Source organism: Cibotium barometz, chromosome 52 (genome assembly GCF_041138505.1).
Source record: "Cibotium barometz isolate CiBa-2024 chromosome 52, ASM4113850v1, whole genome shotgun sequence".
NCBI lineage: Eukaryota > Viridiplantae > Streptophyta > Polypodiopsida > Cyatheales > Cibotiaceae > Cibotium > Cibotium barometz.
The window spans coordinates 39,581,086-39,594,194 of record NC_141097.1 but is presented as its reverse complement, the minus strand read 5'-3'; the positions used below and the strand labels follow the sequence as shown (position 1 = coordinate 39,594,194).

Genomic DNA, 13,109 nt, shown 5'->3' with positions numbered 1-13,109 from the left:
CACACTTTTTTCTTTTTTCTTTTTTTCCGAGAAAAGATCCTTTCATTAGTTATATAAAAACGCCCGTAGGGCTACAAAAGATCCTCTCCTGCTCACAAGAAAAACAAAGCAGTGAACAAAGCAAGGCAGCCCGGGAGACTCTCCCTAGGTGCTGAAAAGTACAAGCATCAGTACAAGGAACTGAGGGGCTAAATCATACAATAGGAAGGGGGAAAAGCCAAACAGGTGGCCTGTAATGCCAACGGGGGGACCCCGCGTGCAGGGTATAGAAGAGGCCGCTGCGCCAGGTGGTGTGAAAGGCCTGGCGCCGCAAGATCGCCTCATCCGAGTCGCCCCGGATGCGGTCATACTGTCCTCGCAGGGTGTGGATCAACTCCTGCCAAATCCCCCGTACAGTCTCTGCTGGTGGCTCCAGTCTCCCCTCAAAAGCCCTGAAACACCGGGCCCTCCAGGTGAACCAGATGGTGAGGCTGCTGAGGAGCTCCCATCGTAGATCCCTCTCTTGTGTCCAGCTGGCGGACGAGAAATCCGGTGAAGGAACGAGGCGAGGCTGGCCCCTAATGAATTTGATGGCTTGGCTGTGCTGCTCCGTCTCATAGCCCATAGCAGGCCTTGACAAAGTCGACCAAGCAGCGGCACCCCACGTATACATACCCTTTGGAGAGAGGGGGGCCAGAATATGCAACATCCGCAGCCAAATCTGCTGCGCCTGAGGGCAATCCCAAAGGCAATGTCTCTGTGTCTCCATAGGGTGGCCGCATCGGACGCAGGCCGCCGAAAGACCGCTATAGACAAGCCAGGTGCCAACTGCTGAGCCCCTGTGGGGGCGACCAGCCACTGGAAAGTCGAGATCCTGCGGGCCTGTCGATTAGCCCAGAGCCGGGCCCAAAAATCCTCCAGGAACTCCTGTGAGAGTCCCTGTAGCCGCCAGTGCCCCGCTGCAGCTGGAGAGACCATTCTCCTCGCCGTCAAAATATGCCGCCCCAGCCTAACAGTATACTGGAAAAGGGTGATCTCTGTGGCCTCAAGGGATGCATAAGGATCATGCCACTCGTACTCGCCAGGGTCCCACTGTAGCCGGGCCAAGGGGCGCGCTGCATATGCCAATATGCGCCAATCCGAGAGCACATCTGCAGGGTCTGGGTCAATATGCCACTTCCGAGAAGCGGCGGCCACTACCCGTATCCTCTGAAAGGTGCACTCTGCAACCAAAGGTGACTCCACCTCCACTCTCTGAAGTCTGCCCTCATCCTGAATCTCATAGTAGAGGCAACTGCCATCGTCAGTGCAAGCTCTGACAGCAATCAGGATCTCGAACTGTGTAAAGACTCCCATCCACCGTGGGGCCACTAGCTCGAGAGGCGTGAACCACTCCTCTGTGAGTGCCTCCTGAATGTCATCCCTGAAATGACTCAGCCTCTCCACCTGGATCTCCTTTGGGAGACTGCAAAAGGCCTGCCAGTCTCCAAAGCTACGTGCTGGGCCTGCCGCCAAAGTTCCCCAGGCTAGACGAGGTCGAGAACCCAGCATATGACCCTGCTTTGTGTGAACCGCTGGGCTCCAGATGAGCGGCTGTCTGGCCTGCTCCTCAACACAAGAAGGAGGTCTCTGAGAGAGCCTCGGTCTCAGTAGCTCCCAAGCTCTCAGGATGCTCAAAGCAAATCTATCCTCCCATCCTCTACTGAGGCCTGTCCTCCTCATCTCTATGAAGATCCATCGAATCTCTGGTGCCTAAGTGCCCCCTGCTGGGGGAGCCCGGCTGCAAAAGAAGCTCTTTCCAAGGCTCAGAGCCTGGAAGCAGCCCCCGAACAATAAGCTTCCCCAATAAGGCTCTACTCTGATCGACTGGATCTATAATGCCCAAGCCTCCCTGGGCCAGCGGAAGTGTAATAACTGCCCAAGCAACCTTTGCCCGAGCTGGCTGACCGTCCCGCCCGGACCAAAGAAAGTTCTTGATCAGCCTCTGTACCTGGCTGATGCAAGAGCTCGAGAAGATCCAGCAAGACGTAATGTACCACATGGTTGCTAAAAGCACCTGATTTGCCAGCACCACCCTCCCAGCCAAGGATAACCGAGCTGTACTCCAATACAAAAGCTTCTTCTGAATGCTCAGAAGAAGCGGGGCAATCTACTGCTCAGGTGACAAATCTAGTCCAATCTGGCATCCCAAATATCGCACTGCTGTGCCAGGAGGAATCCATCTAAAACCGGGGTCTGGGCTCCATGCCGGAGTGGGAGCGCTACTGATCCAAAAGGCCACTGTCTTGCGCCAATTGACCAATGCTCCCGAAGCGACTGCTCTGCCCGAAGAAGATTGGCCTCCTGGCCATGCAAAAATAAGCCCGTGTCGTCAGCAAACTCAGCATCGAGCAGGTCCTCCCCCCGCACTGGGAGCTGGAGTCCTCTCAAACCAACCTCCTCTGCCGTCAAATACATGCTCATAGCCTCAGCAAAGAAGAGAAATAGAAACGGGGCGAGAGGACACCCCTGTCGGACTGATCTGGTCAGCTCAAAACTCGGCCCCCGTCCTCCTGCAATCAACACCTGGCTACGAGCTGTGGAATACAGAGCCGCCACCCCTCTAATCCAACCTGGCTCAAAGCCCAGGCGAAGCATAGTGCCCTCTAAGAAACCCCAATCGACTCTATCGTATGCCTTCTCAAAATCGAGAAGCATCACGACCAAGTCCTCACCAAGAAATCTAGCTCGGGCCGTCGCCTCCCAGAAGGTGAAAATGTTGTCAAGGATACTACGCTCCTTGACGAATCCTGTCTGGGTAGCATGAATCAACTCCCCCAGGAAGGGCTAAATCCTCAAACTCAAGGCCTTTGCTAAGACCTTGTAGACAGTGTTGAGGATCGTAATAGGTCTCCAATGTCGAATATCATCTGATACTCCCTCCCCCTTGGGGAGAAGAAAGATCAAGCGCTCTGAAAAACTCTGTGGCATCACCCCAGTGTCCAAAACATACTGAAAGCCCCTGCGGAGGCCTGGCCCCAAAAGGTCCCAATAGCGCATAAAAAAGGCAGGCGTCAATCCGTCCTCCCCTAGGCAACTATGGCGCGGCAGGACCCTCATGGCCTCAGCAAGCTCAACCTCTGAAAGAGGCTCACCCAGAACTGTACGCATACGATCTGTGACCCTCCTCTGCACATGGGCCCACACAGTCTGTCTGCAAGCATCCCGAGCCTCAGTGGCTGGCTCCGCTGAAAGCAGGTCTCTATAGAACCCAGTGGCAATGGCTCTGATCTCCCCGGGCTCAGTAGCTACCGATCCGTCCGGCCTCCCAAGCTGACGAACTCCTGCTCGAGCATGGCGGGGTCCAGTGATCTCAAAAAACTCCCCAGTCACTCTATCACCAAGCTGCGTCCACTGAGAGGCCTGGCGACGATAGTAAAACTCATGTCTCTGCTCCTCTGCCTCTCTAACCTCCTGGCGTGCCTGGCTCAGCTGGGACGCCACCCACTCACATGCAGGCTGCTGCTCCTGAAGGCGCTGAAGCGAAGCAAGGCTGCGTCTCAGCCGATGCTCCCGCTCGCGAGTCTCTCTCAACCGTGTCAAAGTTGCAGCGTGCAGAAAAGAGCTAAGCTCGATGAGTCCCTGAGCACACTGGCCTGCTGCATCCTGGTCAAAGCACTGGCTGTCATGCCAGATCCTCTCAATGTCCTCATCGAGACTAGGATCTGTAAGTACCCTCTCTGGGATCCTCAACCGCAGGCTGGGCTCCCGTGTCCTCTCCTCAAGTGTCAAAATAACTGGCGCATGGTCTGAAAATGAGGTGCCAGCGAGAATGCCAACGGAGCCCCCTCGCTCCCCTAACCAGTCGCCCACATAAAAGCGATCAATCCGTGATAGATTAGTCCCTCCCTGCCGGCGATCCGACCGAGAGAAACTAAGACTGTCTTGAGAGCGGGAGAAGGCCCCATGCTGCCATGCATCAGTGATCCTCAGTGACATGCAAAATCGCTCCCAAGCTGCAAGCTCCGTGCCGTGCACTGTAACATGACTGCCTCCCACCCTATCGGCCAGTTCCTCAAGCATGTTGAAGTCTCCCCCGACACACCAATGTGCGGCCTCTGGCAATGCATCCGTAACCTGGGTCCAGAACTCTGCTCTGGCACTAGCATGGTTGGGCGCATAGACGTTGAGCACGCCCAAGAGCTCATCATGCATCCTCAGAATGACATACTGTGCTCTACCAGGCACAATGATCCCTCGATCCACAATGGCCTGCCGCCATACATCTGCAATGGACCATGCATACTCCTCCCTGTCCACCCAAAGGGCCAAACCCTGCAGACCAAAAGGTGTCCCATCTACCAGGCATCACCAAACCATATCTCCGAATCCTGCTCTCACCCAAGTGGTGCTCCTGCATCATCAAAATATCAATACTGCCACCAACCAGGCATCTCTGCAGCTCCTACCTCAAGCAACCACGATAGCGTATATACTGTGCTCTGCCAAGGCCCTGTACATTCCATGAGATGATCCTCATGGATGACCTGCTGAGGTGGAAGCTGTCTCAGCCGTACGGCGGGCCTTCGCCAGCGGCTTGGATGGAGAATAGTCCCCATCCGACAACAGGAGAATGATCTGACAATGTGGTGCCTATGAGAATAACAATCAAACCACCTTTGCTGCAAGCCCACTCATCCACATAAAATCTGTCAATGCGTGAGAGGTGAAGGTAGGATCAAGCAAGGTGACCCATCTACCTACAAATGAAGCACTCGCCAAGGAGACCAACATACTCTACTCGCTGAAGAATTGGGTCACCATGGACGCTCGGGAGCACAATAACATGCAGAAGATCCTCCGGGGAGGCAAAGCACACTCTAATCGACAGGGTGCCCACTCTCCAGACATCGACCGATGGGGCCATCTGCAGGGACTCCAAAACGTCCCCTATCAAACGTCCAATCGATTGAATCGGTGGGTGATACTCCTTCCGGAGGCCGGGGAAATAGACCGTCGTGAAAACCGGATACACCTCCCATGGTTGTTGGAATTAGGGTTGCAGGAATGCACACACAACTTCAAGAAGATGAGGAAGCTTGAGCACAACACAGTAGTGTATTATGAGTGCCAAAAATGAAAGATTACCAGCCCTAGAAGATAATGGGCGTATATACAATGCACGGGGGAAAAAACCTCCTAGTGAGGGAAAAAGTGCCCCGGCTGTCCTAAGTGTGTTCACACACATCACTACTATAATATGGTAACAAATCCCCCCTGGAGTGATGCGGTGAACAAGAGCTAGCACTCATGTATAGGGAAGTGTCTAGCTATGTGGACGAATCCACAAAAGGGAGTAAGCCCAAAGCTTTGCGAAAAGCTTCGAACTTCTCACGAGGCAGAGCCTTTGTGAAAAGGTCTGCAAGGTTATCCTGTGTTGGCACATAAGCCAAACTGATCTCTCCTGCAGAGAGTCTCTCCCTGACATAATGGTAGTGCACCTCAATGTGCTTCGTACGAGCATGGAACACTGGGTTCCGCGCAACTGCCAATGCGCTCTGACTGTCAGTGAAGATGGTGGTGGCAGATGGCTGCCCAACACCCAAATCAGCCATAAGGCGTCTGAGCCACACACACTCAACCGTAGCTGTGAAAGCTGCCCTGTACTCAGCTTCACAACTAGAAGTGGCCACAGTAGGCTGCTTCTTGCTCAACCATGATATGCATGAGCTTCCAAGCATGAAGCAAAAACCACTCGTGGACACGCGTGTGTCATAACAACCAGCCCAGTCAGAATCTGAAAAAACATGTAAATCTGGCGGCAATGATCCCCCCTTGGGATAAAACAACCCAAGGTGCCGAGTACCACTCAAATAGCGAAAGATACGCTTCACTGCCTGCCAATGCTTAATGCCTGGGCTATGCATAAATCTGCTCACCTGTGAGACTGCAAACTGAATGTCTGGCCTCGTAATGCATACATAAATGAGGCAACCAACAGCTGTCTGATAGAGTGTGACATCAAAGTGATCTCCAGCATCATGAAGACTCAACTTCAAACCTGTCTCCATTGGAGTAGCAATAGGCTTGCAGTCTTCAAGGCCAAATCTCCGCAACAATGTTTCAATATACTTTGTCTGACACAAAGCAATACCTCCATCACACTGCTTAAATTGTATCCCCAAGTAATGATGCAAATGCCCCAAATCTGACATCTCAAAAGAGGCATTCAAATCAGCCTTAAAATCAGCAATATGACTCTCATTTGGTCCTGTGAGCAGCATGTCATCGACATAGAGAGCAATGATTAGATGTACACCATCCACACGTTTAACATACAAAGTGCTTTCTGTTGGACTATTCTGAAACCCATGTGCAGTCAAATATGCATGTATTTTTTCATACCAAGCTCGTGGAGCTTGCTTTAAACCATATAAAGCCTTTTTTAACCTGCACACTTTGTTTTCCTGCCCTCTTTGAACAAAACCACGAGGCTGCGATACATACACCTCCTCATGCAAATCTCCATTTAAGAACGCAGTCTTTATGTCCAGCTGATGTACATTCCAACCATTATGAGCTGCTAATGCACAGATGCTACGAACAGTGGTCATACGACATGTGGGAGCAAAAGTCTCATCAAAATCAATGCCCTTCTCTTGAGCATAACCTTTTGCAACAAGCCTAGCCTTATGGCGATCCACTGTGCCATCAGGTTTACGCTTCAATTTGTATACCCACTTAGTGCCAATGGCCTTCTTGCCAGGGGGCAAGTCACATAAAGACCATGTACCATTCTTCATAATAGCATCGTATTCTGCTTGCATAGTAGCCATCCAATTTTCTGAACTTTGTGCCTCATCAAATGAAACAGGCTCACTTTCATCGCACATACTAGAAACAGCCAATGCATAACAATCTGACGCATAAGAGGCACCATGAGAGCCAGAACGAGTGCGACTAGACAAAGGGGCATCCAACTTGCTGTCACGCAAAGTCTGCACCAGCCATCTAGGCATATTCCTAGAGCCCTCAATCTCTTGTCTCTCATCCTCAAGTGCATCATGCACATCTGCATCAGATATAGGCTGATCTGTGCCATCATTTAAAACCTGCATAGGCTGAAAAACTGCCTCATGAGGTATTGCACTTGACTGTGCACCACTGAAAAGAGGCAACAATGTATCATAGACATCACGTGAGCTGATATCTGTCTCCTTAGTACATGAAACCAAGGGCTGAACTGCATCTTCCACAAATACAACATCACGGCTAACCAAAATGCGCTTTGTCTGTGGATGATACAAACGATAGCCTTTGCTCTCAGCACTATATCCAACAAAAATACATTTGACAGCTTTGTCATCCAATTTTCTGCGATGTTGCACAGGCACTAATGCATATGCCAGGCAACCAAAAACACGTAAATGGCCAACAGATGGCTTGCGGCCATGCCAAGCCTCATATGGAGTGACAACCTGTAATGCTTTGGTGGGACACCTGTTTAGTACATAAGTGGCACACATGACAGCCTCAAGCCAAAAACCATGTGGTAGACTTTGACTCTTAACCATACATCTTGCCATTTCCATGAGAGACCTGTTTTTTCTCTCAGCCACACCATTTTGCTGTGGTGTATACGGCACTGTACATTGGTGTTTTATCCCACGCTCAGCCAGAAATGCATTAAATTCTGAAGACATATACTCCCCCCCTCGATCTGAACGGAGGGTGCCCATCTTACTTTCTGACACATTTTCAGCCATAACCAAAAACTGTTTGAAGCACAAAAACACTTCGGACTTTGCCTTCAAAGGATATACCCATGCATGCCTGGTAAAATCATCAATGAAAGTCACGAAGTAAAGGTAGTTTCCAAATGATGGAGTTTGCATGGGACCACAAACATCACTGTGAACAAGCTGCAATCTGCGTTCAGCTCTCACTGATCCATCTTTGGGAAAGGAAGCACGCTGCATTTTACCCAATATGCAGCCCTCACAAACATGCTTGACAGGTGCCTCAAGCTTAGGCAAAGAAGACACCATTTCAGATTTCTGCAGGCGCAGCAAACTTGCAAAATTCAGATGACCAAAACGTGCATGCCACAGTTTTGCATTTGAAATAGCCTGCGTATCCATAATAGCACATGCTGAATCCTCTACACATTTGCCATCCATATTGAGCTTATACAGCCCTCGACATAGTGAACCAGATGCTACAATGATGTCACCACAAGAGAGATCATGAACAGTACATCTGTCATCCACAAATTTTACAACCAAACCTGTTTTGGCAAATGCGGAGACTGACAGCAGATTCTTTTTGATCCCTGGCACATACAATGCATCAAAAAGTGTAAAGGTGTTGCCATTTGCAACATTCAGCACAATCTGTCCAACTCCTTTAACGGGATAAGAGGAGTTATTGGCACAAGTGACAGTATTCCCTGTGGGAGCAGACTCAAGGAAAGTGAATAAACTGCGCTGCGAGGTGATATGCTTAGTGGCACCACTGTCAAAGTACCATACATCTGAATCTACTGTAGACATACATGTGTCATGCAAAGATGGGTCATAACTGCACTGCGCATTGAATGCCCATTCTGTATCTAGCACAACATTAGCAGATTCATTGTTAGAAGGAGAGGCATCTGCAACAGCCATACCAGCCTCTTTCTTCTTAGCCTCTTTCGCAGCCAGCTTAGGACACGCTTTGATGACATGATCATTTCCCTTACAGTACTTGCAAAATGTCTTCTGTTTGTCACCCTTCTTCTCATCTTTGTCTTCCTTCTTTGGTTGCGCAGCATTTGCAGATTTCTGCTTACTAGAAGAAAAGCCAGCTTTACCTTTCCCGCTTCTCTGACTAGCACCGAAAGCTTGATCTGCGACACGCATAATATTCCTGTTTTGCCTTGACTGATCTTCTTGCAGCAAAACAGAAACTAACTCCTCAAATGATAAGGCATTGGGATTGCCTTTCATCATCAAGCGAAGAGTGGAAGCAAAACCCTGATAAGAATCTGGTAGACCATTCAAAACAGTCTGCACAAGTGAACTGTCTGACAGGATTTCATCTGCAGAAATGAGCTGCTCTTTGAAATCCTTGATCTTTGTCAAAAAGCTATCCACAGAAATCTTCGTTCATATGCTCATTCTCCAACTGTTTTCGGAGATAAGCAACACGAGCCTCATTTCTTGCCTGACACAATGTGGCAAGTACATCCCAAGCATCCTTAGAAGTCCTACAGGAGCGAATATGTGGGATAATGGTACGTTTGACAGACAGCGCAATCAAGGCATGAGCCTGCGCATCTCTACCATCCCAACGAATCTGCTCTGCTGAAAGTGGTGGTTCTCGAACAGCTGCTACAGCACTTGTGCCTGCACCATCATCAACAGTACCTGTTTCTGATGTGTTTGCAGCATTTCCAGCCACAATAGGACGTGCATCAATACCCTGCACAATATTCCATAACCCCTTTGCTACCAATACATGTCGCATCATATATGCCCACAATGGATAGTTGGTGCCATCCAACTTATCCTCAGCAGCCAACATGCGGAATACATCATTGTTGTCAGCCATGGCCAATGACTGTACTACTAGATGTAAATGCTGTCTGCAAGAGGTAAACCTGTATAAAATCGACCTGTGCTATATAGCACAGCCCAAAACAGACGAATGGGCACCTGTCCTGCAGATTTTAATCTTGACAGAAAATCTGCACAGTAGGACGATTTTGCCTGCGCAGTACTTGGAATGCAAAAACGGAGGGCGAAATGACTTCAGATCAAAATTCTGAAACGACCAAGCCCTACGGGCTCTCCCACGGCATATACTAACCTGCAGGCGCTCGTGAAACCTCGTTGCAATCGGAGGAGATGAAGCGGCAGGTGCCGGTGATGCTGCCCGGGAGGAGGAAGCCTGCTCTGATACCAATTGTTGGAATTAGGGTTGCAGGAATGCACACACAACTTCAAGAAGATGAGGAAGCTTGAGCACAACACAGTAGTGTATTATGAGTGCCAAAAATGAAAGATTACCAGCCCTAGAAGATAATGGGCGTATATACAATGCACGGGGGAAAAAACCTCCTAGTGAGGGAAAAAGTGCCCCGGCTGTCCTAAGTGTGTTCACACACATCACTACTATAATATGGTAACAATGGTGCCATCGTGCAAAAAACGCATGAGCATTGCGTATCACGACCAAACTCTCTTGCATCACTCAGTTACTACAGGTGAATCAAGCTCCACATGAGAGTAGCCAAGCCCAAGATAATGGATAACGGTGATTTTGTCCCGCTCGTTGATGAGGGCTACCTAGAGAAAATCCGGATTTATCCCTACCATCTTGCAAACTAGAGAAGAGGCCGCCAAGGAGGATACTATCGAAGCTAAGAGCTGGAGGTCCGCCTCTGAAAATAGGCAAGGGACGGTTGCCTCGGCCAGGAATGATAGAGTGGCTCCCGTGGAGTCCTCTTGGGAGGTGGAGGCTAGAAGCGCCTACTCTTGCCGATGAAGAACAACCCGGAAGCTAAACGCCTACTCGGAGAGTGACGGGTGATGGAAGAGGGAGGGCTAGAGAGGAGCAAGGAACGCAGAACCACGAGGCGGCAAAGAGGCGAAAGGGCACACACAAGAAAAACACGGAGGGCACGGGGGGGATGCAGGGCGGAGGAGGGCTCGGAGAAGCATAACGAGGGGGAGGAGGGGCGGCGGACAGCGTGAAGGAGGAGGGTGGAGGCGGGTGTGATGAAGGCTAGAAGCGCCTATTCTTTCCGATGAAGAACAACTCAGAAGCTAAACACATTCTCGAAGAGTGACGGGTGATAGAAGAGGGAGGACTAGAGAGAAGCAAGGAACGCGGAACCAAAAGGTGGCAGAGAGGCGAAAGAGGCACACACAGGAAAAACACAGAGGACGCAGGGGGGATGCAGGGTGGAGGAGAGCTCAAAGAGGTGTAACCACAGGGAAGAGGGGTGGCCGGCAAATTGTAGTAGGAGGGTGGAGGCGGACGTGATGAAGGCACGCAGGCGGAGGGAGGTGGCCAGGCCTCGAGTAGCTTGACCATGCCAATTCACTTCATTAGTAGTTTAAGTGTGTGTCAAGATTGAGCTCAACCCCAACCAAGGGAATTACAACATGAGCAACATTGCATTGGAGAAATTCAGAGGCTCCAATTTTCCTATAGCCACACATGCTTTCCTGCGCATAGACTATAGGCGGCTCATACCCTTTGCTTCCCTCTTTGCACACCCACATGAAACTGGGCCTACAGGGCATCTTGCACTAAGGTTTACACATGCAACTAAACCATGGCCGCACACATCTTTGCCAATACCCTCTCCACACACACTTTCTCTCATTCCTCCTTTAGACCACACCATTCAAACATGCATGACAGAAAACTGCAACCAAGCACCATCTTTTCAACCGAGATCAAAACCCTAGAAAGCTTGGATCCTCGACATACCTGCAACCAGGGGTGAGACATGCAAACCTTTCTTTTTCCACTTCCCGTGTTTAGGTTCGCTCTAATACCAACTGTAAGATCCCTCCAAGGTCTACCTAAACACAAGCAACAAGATTAGTACCAAAAAGAGTGGGTGCAGGTCAGCTCACCTCCTAAGCGTAGGTTGCAACTGCAAACCACCTCTGAGCTGGGGCTTGCTCACTCCCATCTGCTAAGTCCCTGCATAGGGTAAATTTGAAAGCCCAATCATAATCTTCCTCATCAAGAAAAACATTTGCTACTGTTGTGAAGGCTTTGACTTCTACTGCTGTGGATATCTTGTTCGCCTGTGTCTTCTACAAGATTTGCATGCTCCTTTGCTTGTTCTTGGCCATCTTCTTGAAGCACCTGTCTCTTCAGTGTTCGAGCTTCTTGCAGAAGTTGCACGTAATTGTTCTTCCTTCTTACCTTTGAACTTTGTGACCATGGCATTTTAAGGCTCAAGTGTAGCTTTTTCTTGCTCTTTGAGATGATGGTATTCTTCTATAATGATCAGAACCATATCATTATAGGACATTTCTCGAGCTACTCTTAAGAGTGTCAAGATTTCAGAGTACTTTGAAACCCCTTGTATACTAGATAGGACTGCCTTCATATCATCTTCATCAACATTGGCTTGCCAAGTCGCTGAAGAATTGAGCCTAATTTGCTGCAAGTGCTTTGTTATTCTTGTCTTCCCAGATTCAGACTTTATCAGCACCTCAGCTCCTTCCAGTTCCTTGTCGATGCCCTTGACCACATTCCATACTCCATCCCTCATCAGGAGAAGCTGGATCTACGTCTACTAGGTAGTTGTAGGAGGATTAGCAGAGAAGGGCTTGGTGTTTCTCATGTAAGCAAGAAGCCCACGTGTGATACAGGCGGTCAGAATCCAGAAGCGGCAGAGGAATGGCAGTGCACAAACAGCAAGTAGGTGCAAGGTACAGACAATACACTGTACAGACTGCCACGTGGCAGCTGTACAGGTGTATGTGTATGTGTATGTGCATGCGCAGCAAGGGCAGCAAGTCTGTGTAGGTGACCAGGAGAAGGGAGAGGGTGAATGCTACAGGAAAAAGCACACGTGGGGCTAAAATATTGAAAGAGCATGAAAACCCCTTGTTAGTAAAATACATTTTTTAAAGGGCACTAGTATGCTTTTTTAAGAAAAAGCATGCATCTTACCAAAAACGTGAGGAGAAAAAGGGGGGGTTGATTTTGATGGGCACATGTACAATGGGGCTGTTTTTAACACACATTGGGATTTAATTTTATTTTTTTAAGCTACACTGCTTTTTTGGAAAAAGCATACACAGTCTTTCTAGAATTTAAAGAGGGGGTCTCTTTTGGTTATTCCGGCACACACACGAGGGCAAGTTTCGCCTAGGGTTTAACACTTCCCATCATCCATTTTGTTTGACCGTCGGCGCAAGATGGGAGATATACATGCCAAACAGCACATGCTTTCATGGGACTTGCAGGTTTGAGGTTTATTTCTTCTTCTTTTTTCTACTTCTTTTGTTCTACCTCATCGCAACCCCACATAGATTACCTTCAGGCTTCCTTGATGGTCTTTATCATCATGTGGAGCACTAGGGGAGCAATGGGCTATGGTTATACACGACTTTGAGGGGACAAGAAAGATAGGAGCC

General features: G+C 49.4%; 1 protein-coding gene across 7 annotated transcripts in view; it reads right to left on the bottom strand.

Annotated features, from left to right (window-relative positions):
• The window catches only part of LOC147609101 (SH3 domain-containing protein 3-like), a 102,662-nt gene that overhangs the window by 56,121 nt on the left and 33,432 nt on the right, over nt 1–13,109 (bottom strand). The window contains exons 10-11 of one of the 7 annotated variants that reach the window (XR_015264370.1): nt 11,620–11,658; nt 11,467–11,534 (exon numbers count right to left, since the gene is read on the bottom strand). The exons of 4 other annotated variants lie outside the window; for them this stretch is intronic. The gene's annotated coding sequence lies outside the window, so the exon portion shown is untranslated. Of the gene's footprint in view, nt 1–11,466; nt 11,659–13,109 lie in introns of all 7 variants that reach the window. 2 more of the 7 variants (XR_015264371.1, XR_015264369.1) reach the window with 2 other exon arrangements.